This window comes from Diabrotica undecimpunctata, chromosome 6, assembly GCF_040954645.1.
Source record: "Diabrotica undecimpunctata isolate CICGRU chromosome 6, icDiaUnde3, whole genome shotgun sequence".
NCBI lineage: Eukaryota > Metazoa > Arthropoda > Insecta > Coleoptera > Chrysomelidae > Diabrotica > Diabrotica undecimpunctata.
The window spans coordinates 160,527,605-160,537,736 of NC_092808.1; positions in this window are offsets into that span (position 1 = coordinate 160,527,605).

Here is a 10,132-nt window from a genome sequence, read left to right on the forward strand (position 1 = left end):
TTTTCGTTTTAGATCATGTTGGGTCCGCTCACCTCTATTAGAATGATCTATTTTCAGTGGATTCTAAACAACTTCGAATTTTTGCGAAAGAAAAAAAAACGATTCTACACGAGTACAGATGGCAAAAAGAGTGATTTTTACAATTCAACCGATTGAAACTCCGAATTACATGACAAATACTTGTCATATTGTCATCATATTATATGGAAGACAAGATGTGACAATTATTGATTTGAATCGCTGCATTCTACATAGTCTTATGTCATAATAATAATAATAATAAAGTTAAAAATTGATAATTCCGTTCGTAGACCTGTCTGACTCAAGCATCTTTGATAAGCTACCTTTTTTTTAAGTCGTATTCAACTCTTTGCATAATACTATAATATCCCTTAAATCAACTGAATCAATTTTGAGAGTCCTAAGTATTTTCTAACTCCCAGATCCGAATCATTGCGGATTATCTCTGATTAGACCACCTCTATTAGAATTTATATAACCAGCATATTATGCTGGTTCTTGTCTACACTCTACATATGACAAAAAGAGTGCATTTTAATATTCAACAGATCCGTATTACACGACAAACACTTGTCACTGATCCAGTAGAGGTGATCTTAATTATAAACTCATCATATATCAAAAACGATATGCCACAATTTTGATTTGAATGGTTGTATTATACACATCCTTGTCTCATAGCAACAATAAAGTTAAAAATTGATTATTCACTTCTTAGAAGTGTCTGAATCCAGCACGGTTGGTAAACTTTCTTTTTTTTTAAGTCATATTCAATTCTTTGCATAATAAAATATATATTATATAAATCAACTGCATCAATTTTAAGTGTCCCTATGGTTTGAATTCCTGAACCGAATCATTGCGGATTATTTATAGCTGACCCTCTCATCTCTATTAGAATTTGTATATGCAGGATTTTCTCCATTTTTCATTTCTTGTTTCATGTTTAGATGACCTTATAAACTATTTCTTTGAATGATGAGTAATTGTTTTTCCCTTTATTTTATAATCCTAAGCAGAGCTAAATGTGGATTCCATAGAATATTTATTGGCTCGTAGTGGTTACAGAAAGTTTTGTGCTTGTGTAATCAGTTTAAAAATTCTTATTATAAGATCAAATATGTCCAATTCCATAAAAATCTGGATAAAATTAATAGATTAATGACCGTCGATCACAGAAACTTAATAAATACAATTCAGCAGCATGATATAAAAACAAAACTATAAATATAATGCTTTTGGGGATATAAGTGAAAATTTCCATTGGCTCTAGTTCTTGGTTTGCGTAGTGTGGCCGAATGGCAACTGGCAGAACTTACTGATAGGTTGATGTGAGTCCATATTGTCAAATGTCAGTGAGGTATAATCATCGAGCATAAAGACAAAAGAGGGAATGTAAAGGTAGTGGGGGCAAAAATATTGTTAGACAGGAAATGCCATCTTGAGAGGCCACATTAAACAAGGAAAGAGAGACTCTTTCCTTGTTTAAGAAATCAAATTTAGTTGGGTTATGTTATTGCTGATGTTATTGTTTGTCCCAACTGTCACATGAAAGATTATTTGTATTTTCTATTGAAGTTTTTTAACAATTGTTTCCCATTTTGGACTATTATTGTTATTATTTAATTAAAACTTTATTATGTTCTAGTGTTAAAAAAGTGTATTATGTATTAATATTATGTAATAGTAATATTATGTAATATAACAAATAAATAGAAAAATTAGAACCCCTACACCACTGTATGATTATTGTGAAGTGTCATGAAATTTAAATTTGGCGCATTCGTATTTCCGGATATGTCTGCCATCAGAGGCCACTTTTTTGGTCTCCTTTTCATAACGATTAAATTCCCTCTTTTGTCTTTTTGCTCGATGGGTATAATACATTGTTTCTAAGATTTCTGAATTACAGGGGATATGAACGAAATAGTATTGCTATATAATATATAATTACTAGCAAATATTAATACTCATAACATTGCAGGATGGTAAAAAATGATATTTTTGGTCGCATGCAAAATTTTAGGGCAGTATTTAACTCTTCTGGAAGGTTCAAGGAGTTCTGAAAGACTTCTGACGGTTTTGTAGGGCTTAAGGATAAGGGTATGTATGCACAGCGATAACAGGCCTTTTAGGTTCATTGCTGGATGGATAATTTCTATCGTTTTCTGTTCTTAGCTATCAGCTTCCAATCTCTGATTCCCATCACTCTGACATCTTCCATCACTGCATTTTTCCATTTCTTTCTTGGTCTTCCTCTCTTTTTTTGCCCTCAGGTGCTCTCCAAGCAATATTTTTGACTAGTCTATTAACTTGCATTCTTTCTAGATGTCTGAGCCATTCTAGTCTACGTTTTTTCACCACTTTTGTTATTGTAGGGTTAGCATACAAATGGTACACTCCTGCTTAGTTCGTCTTCTCCATTCTCCCTCTACTAATTTTCCATCAAACATTCTGCGAAGTATCTTTCTTTCCCATTCTTCCAATCTGTTCTGTTCACCTTTTGCTCTTGGTCACTCTCAGGTTCATTTCAGTTTCATCCTTACATGTCTATCTGTTCGAAATATTCTTTCCACCTTTCCCATATTTGGTCTTCGTCCACTATCAGGTTTCCTTGCTTAACATTTATCGTTCTTCCCTGGTACCCAGGGAGGTAATATCATCGAGGATAAGGGTAGTCTGTAATGTTTTCCAAGAAACTCTGAGGAAGCTGTAATATCTTTAGATGGTTAAAAAGGACATAACCTAAAAACATCTCTTGCTATCATCGTGTTCTCGTTGGATAATGTTATGCCGCTATTATTACTACTAGTCAAGACTAAAGTTAATAAATGACAAAAAGTACTGATTGTTGATGACGCATACTGTCAAGTGTCAAATTTTAATACACTAAACGTTGCAATGTAATAAAAGAGACTGTTTTGATCGGCAAATAAACACTGATTAATAGCTTCAAAGAGTATTAAACAGCTTTTTGGTATCTAAAAAAAATACCGTGAGTAAAGTGACAATTGATAGAAGGCAATGAAACGCTTGGCACGAGCGAGTAATGTCAAATTATAGACCATACATTGCAATCCAGTAAAAAAAGTTGACCGCGAAATAAATAGATTTCAGAAACAGACATCTATTCATAAAATAGCTCCCTGGTACCTTAAAATGTATGAAATATGAGAAAATAACCAAAAGACCGATATATGCAGCTATAAAACCCCACTCAAAACCCAATGTCCGCTGTTAAGTACATAACTGTCAAATTCAGTGTGTGACGTTTAAAAGAAAAAGGCGCATGCGCAATATATATCTGTAACGGACAAATAGCAGCTAGTATGGACCTTTCGTTCTATGAATTATGTAGATTTTTAGGAATTGCGTAACTTTTTCACAAATTATTAATAAATGTGCAAAATTGTTATAAAATATGGTTGCTCAGAGTAGTGTCAATTGATAGTACCATTTCATTGATACCAAGAATAGGGATAGTAAATCCCTAATGAATTTAAATATGGCATCACGTATTATTAATGTTAATTAAAATAGTGCAAAGGAAATGGGGGTATGATAATAAGCTATGAAATACAAAAAGACTGCTGGCATTTTTGGGAATCAAACACAGTGCTTTTTTACACTTTAACCTTACATAACAATTGCTTTGATATTTAAACCTTGTGTTAAGTTGTTATTTAATAAAATGGATGTATTAGTAAACGAGGTTTGAATATTTGTATCAATGTATAGTTGGCAGTTGGCACCGTATGTTTTTGCTCAAATCTTAATAGTCCTCAACACCTATATAGTTTATTTAGTTTCTTGGTACAATTTTGTATGCTTTAATGGTTGCATAAGTCTGGCCTGTAGATATCCTTTAATATAAGAATTTAATTAAGTCCTTTTTAAAAAACCGATAAGACATTACATCAAATCTTCAAAAAATTGTCTTCGTATGCACCTACACCGATAATTCATGAGTTGTTGCATATTGTACCTACACAGGCGGTGTCAATGCCAGTGCCCTTTATTCGTTAATGTCACCAATTTCAAACATTGGTGTTTATATTAGTTAACATAAAAATCTATAATCTCTAGTGGTAATGCCGAATGCACTGAAATATATTTTCATATGTAAAATATTTGAAAAATAGGCGTAAGGGAGAGTAACAAATAAGGTAACTAAGAGATGATATTCTTAAAAAAATATTCAATACTACTGCGAGGATTTTAGCAACAACTATTTTTAAGGTTGTGATAATTGTTGCTAATAATGATTACGCTATTTACTAAGATATATATTTCCTATGTATTGTATACAATAAACGATAAATTCGGTATTTATTTATAATTACTTACTGTAGACTAATATTAAGATCTTAAAATTTGTATAGATGATAGTACCAGTTGTTTCAGCAATATTGTTGCTTCATTTACGTATTAAAGTTGTCATGGAAATAAAAATATGAAAAAGTAATTTTTTGTTTTTGTTTATCTGTAAAAGACTTTGGTAAACTATCCACGACACTGAAACATCATTGGACAACTGAAAGCAACCAAAAATATTTCAACACTAATCTAGGATGATTCAGGCGTGCCTACATGACTTCAGAATAGTTTGTAATACTTCCCAACTGCCAGAAATGTTGCAGCCAAGTGTAGAAGGATTTAGAACAGTCATTAATATTGCAGGAATATTCTGGAAGACTTTTCAAATCTTTGAAATATTTTAGAAAGTATAAAATTTTTTAAGTTCACCCTGGAATGATGCAGTACCAAATTGGAATGTTTTGTAAGTTACCTGATATGCCTGGGATACTGTTTATAAAGCTCTTAAGTCGCGCCTGGGAGACTTCAACATAGCAGAAAATGCGTCAGAACTAACATCTGCAAGGTTTCTTCTTTTTAGAGAGCCGTCTCCCTATGGAAGTTGGCAATCATAATGCAAGGTTTCATGGGGTAGCCATATTTGTTACAAGATTGTCTTTAAATGTTTTTAATAGAATACTCATTGGCTGTATGGAATATTGCACAGACCTCTGGAAAATCTAGGACAGACTATTCTAGAATGTTCAGAGGACATCTCAACAAATTATTGTAGCATTTAATGCTCCAGTACTACCCTGCAATGTTGGAGAGGCTACTAAAATAATTCAGGATAGTCTTAAAAAATGTAAGTACTAACTTGGAATGTTTCTACTAACTTTGAAAGATTTTGGATAGCCTAGCATGAGAATTGATTATCTCCGAATGTGGTGGCTACCAATGGAAGAATTCAGGGTAGCTTCTTGCGTTTCACGACGACACTTTAGGATTGTAATAGAATGTTAAAGATGCTTCTGGAAGAATTTATATCAGTATGTAATGGTTACGAATATCCTGGAATGTTTATAGAACCTTTGAAAGACTTAGAAAAATATGGAACTGCAACAGGATATCGTATAAAGAATTCCAGAATAATCTGTTATGTTACAGGTGTCCCTACAAGACTGTATCAACTTTAAACGTTCATCCTGGAGTTTTTCTACGATATTTGAATGAGTTCCGGCATCTGTTCTCTTCTCTAGGTCTTGTTACTAACACAAATTTTTAATTTGCTTTTTGTTGTAACACCCCACCTATTGCTTCGTGAGCCCTGTTTTGACCCATTCGCCTTATTTGTTTGTATCTTTGGTTTTACCAGGAAGTTGTCCGAGTCATTTTTAGCTCCAATTAAGCAGTGTGAGCTAATGATGTTGCTAGAGTCCCATTCATCCATAAGTACATAATTGATATGGTTACTTTATGTAATCTTTTCTTTGAAGCTGTGTGGTTTTTTATGGGTAAGTTGCCCTTTATCATTTTATTCATGTTTTGGTCCTGAAGTGTATTGAACAGTGTGAATACTATTCTAGTATTTCATATAACACCACTTTGGCATTTCGATCTGCAACTTCAGGTAGTATATGCTCTGGAAAGAATTGAGATTAAACCACTTTTATGCAGGTTTGAGGATTGTCTTTGGTACCTGCTGTCAACCATAGTTTAAATTGGTAATTTGCTTAAGCATCACTTAATTTTGCTAAAACGGTTTTTCTTATGGATAACCTTTTAACAGTCTCTCTTTATCTTTGTAAGTATGGCGTGCACCGGTTGTTTTGCTTGCTCTGTTTTTTTCTGTTTCATAATTGTCCATAAGAGTTAGGAAATCGATTTTATTCCTGAACAGAGCATCGTATACAAAAAAGACTAATTAAACGTGAGATTCCTTTGATATCGTGAGTTAAACTTAGCTCAGTTCTTAGCTTGAAAAGTCACTGAAAGATCAGCGATGATGTGTACCCCATACATATTCCATAAAACCTTAAGATATTAGTTACCTGAATCAATGGCTCTAACAAAAGTGACATATTTATAGCAGTGCATTAATCATTTTACACTACCTTCATAGAATTATGTTATTTTATTCGGGGAATCCTTATCAGCTTATATTTAAAACCCTTTTCTCAAAACTATAATATTGCATTCTCGGAATCATTATCTGTTTGTGAAATACATTTAGAAACATCACGATAGTGTGTATTTACTTCCCTGCCATATTAAATGCTCAAGGACGTTACTAATGAAGAAAATTAAAAACAATTTTTATGAGTTAATATATGAAGTAGTCTTAGGTCTATTTGACTTATATTTTACAAGACAAGCATTTTTACTTATAGATTACTAAAAAGCTCTTTGCATAATTGCATAATCTTATCTATAACTTTGACGATAACTAAAAAATGACGAATTTGTTATGAGGGAACAACTTAGCAGAAACCCATTTAAACTTCGGGTAGAAGTCTTAGTTATACGCTAAACAATTCCTATTTCTATTCACTAAATTTATGTCGTCTTACCAAGTTGTTGGAGTTGTTTAGCTATATTAGCTCTATTACGATAAGCATCCTGTCTCTAGGTCTCCATTTCTGACTCTGGTAACCTGTAATGCTCAGTACCATTTCAGCGTTGTAATTGTATAAACTGCGTCTATAATTTCTACATTTCTACATACTACAATCTATTGCTGCCATCTATATCTTTGTGTTCACCTTTACAAGTTCACAAAATATTGTGTAGCAAAACCCCTTAAGTACATATTTAACGTCAAAAATAGGGTTATTAGCAAAAACAGCAATCTCCATCGGTCCGCGAATGGCAACACCGGCAATCACCGTTTTAACCGATCAGCTAAACATGCTTCAGCCTTTGACGAAATTGGAACGCCTTTAAGATTTTGTTAGAAGAATTAGTCCGTATTTATTAAATTTATCGCTTAAATGTTAAATAGTTTTGGGTGTATTATCTTCTGTGGTATTAAATTTAAAATGGAGACTGAAGCTATTCCAGTTACACCAATTAATAGCTCGCAAGAAAAGAAAAGGAATATTGCTAAAGAACTGCGGTAAGCCATTTTTTAACTGTTTTTGGTAGGTTATCATTTTGGCGCGTAATCTGATACAGTCAGTACGCAATAAATATAGGTATGAAATAAATAAATTCGATGAAAGTAGAAACAATATTTTTATAGGCTTTTAATTATTATTTTTTCCGGGCACAAAAACCGATAAGGTTTAAACACGTTTAGTAAAGTTACCTTTTAATTTAACAATAATTAAGAATATGTACTATAATTGTTGACCAAATCTTTGCTTTATTAGATTTGCCACTTTTCTATTTAATATTTAACTGGAAACAACATAGTTACCGCTATATTTTTTGTTTTTTACAGATATGCACCGGGTGACTTCCAGATTTCCCTAAATGCAATCATAATACGAAATCCTAATCATAATAAAAATGGCAGATATTGCTGATTTTCACAAGAATTTTCATGCCTCATGAAATAAACAAATCCAGGATGCATTTCTTACTCGATTTTGTAAACCTTTTAAAAGAAGACGGCCAATAAATGACCGTCATGCCCCCAAAACATCCACATATAAATAATGTTTCGTTAGAGCGTAAAATGGTGTTTTGCTTCCCGTTTGTCAATCAACATTTTTAAATATTTTCCATATCAAGAAAAATAGATTTCAAGGGGCAATGAAAAATTATCTTATGGCGAGTTAATCACCATCGGAAAAAGAGGAGGAGACCGAATCAGCTTTAAGCTTAAAAGTAGAAAAGAGTCGGTGATGAATTTTATTAAAAAATTCAAATATGAAGAAGCTAACTACACAGGAAGCGCAACAACTATCAGTCGACATCTTTCATCTGAGTTGAATATATAAGAAAAATAAAAAGGATGTATAATAACGAGGCAGCAGACAATTTTAAAGTTAAAGATTATTATTTTCGAAATATTTTTAACAAATGTTTCAACTTGGGGTTTGGACTTGTTTGTTATTTGATGAGCAAATCAAAGTTGAAACAAATAATGCCCATAAAAAGAAAGACCTATTTATCAACAAACGCGTTCATAAACTAAGAGCAAAGGCTTTTTATTCACTACTACGAGAGACTAAAGATGATTTAATTACAATAAGCTTCGACTGTCAAAAAAATCAAGTACTGCCAAAGGTTCCAGATCAAAACGCTTTCAAAGTTTGAAATTGGTCTTGGATGGATGCGGTGGTCAAAATAAAAATTGTATTATAGTCGACACATGAGCTAGATGGTTTTTGGATGCACCACAAAATCAAAGATCACTCATTTCTTCCTAGCGTTCCCGTTTTTGCAGAATCGAACAAGTGTTGAAGAAAATAGAAGTTATTACCAGGCCAGAGCAATACAATAAGGTATTCAGTCAATTTGGCAAAGTAATTCGTATTTTGAAATTGCGAAGAAAAGATTTTGAAGTTGCTAATTGGAAAGAAAAAGTCTATAGGGTATTAAAAGTTACTGTCTCTTGGCACTAACTTTATTATATATTATTTTAACCAAGACTAAAAATGGATTAAACGTTTCGGTACGGGGAGATCCGCACTATCGAAGCGAATATCGCTTCGATAAAACCACAAAGTGTTTGTAAGGCTGGAAAAGATATCAGGATGATTAATCCTGATATTATTCAATTGGGGGCTGTTAAAAACTCCTTAAAACTTCGGGACGTTAATAAATTCCTAACAACACATTTTGGGGAAGAGTGGAAAAACTTAGAAAATCTTGAGTTTTACCATAACGCTTTAAACACGAATAATGATATGCTAAGAAAACATTATTGATTCTGAAGAAAATGAAGGAGATATTAAACATAATGAAGGAGAAGCTGATGCTTGTGATAAAATTTCAGATTTGGTTGTTTAAAACTTTTTTATTCCATAAATATTTGTTTTAAGATTTTTTCAATAAAAATTTAGTTTAAATTTTTTGCATTCATATATTGTTTTTTCTGTTGAAAAATCGGGAATCTCCAAATGTTTGAAGCAAAACCAGAAATCTCCAAACTTAAATTGTTAATTACTTAAAATTTAATGAAATAATTAGAAATAATTGTATTTCCATTTCTTGAAAAATTTGTCAAAGTAGAGATTGCTGGTTTTGCTTATAGACCCCTCATTTCTTGCTTTTATTAAAAGAAGATGATATAGAAGACAATAAATTATGAATAGTTTTTTCAATATTATGTAATTAACTACGAATTTTTTCTTTTCCTTTAATGTGACTTACATTTTATTTTTAATTTGATTATATTACCGCTTTATTCTGCATTTTTGTTTTATTTTCAAAACCGATATTTTCATAAAGCTGAAAATTCTACATCTACTTTTTAAGAAAAAAACTTGAAATATTATTGTATCATTGTTAGGGCAATGACTGCTGAATTTTCACATTTAAGATATTAAGACATTTTTTAAACGTTTTTCTGCTTAAAATCAAATAAATAATTAATTGTGTAGAAGAAAATATCCTAAACTACAAATAGCTCAAAACCAATCTTTTGGAACTTACTGATCTTATACCTTCTCACGGCAGTATAGTACAATCTTAGATTAAAGAAACCGGTTTCGTTAATCTAAGAGTACAACTAAATTTTCTTACCCTCGTATATGTATAACCATAGAAATTTACCTAAAATAACTTTTTCTCCCGTTGCTCTACCGGATATGAATAAATCTTTAACCAAAACGATAAGTTATGTTATCAAGTACATAGTTCGTAG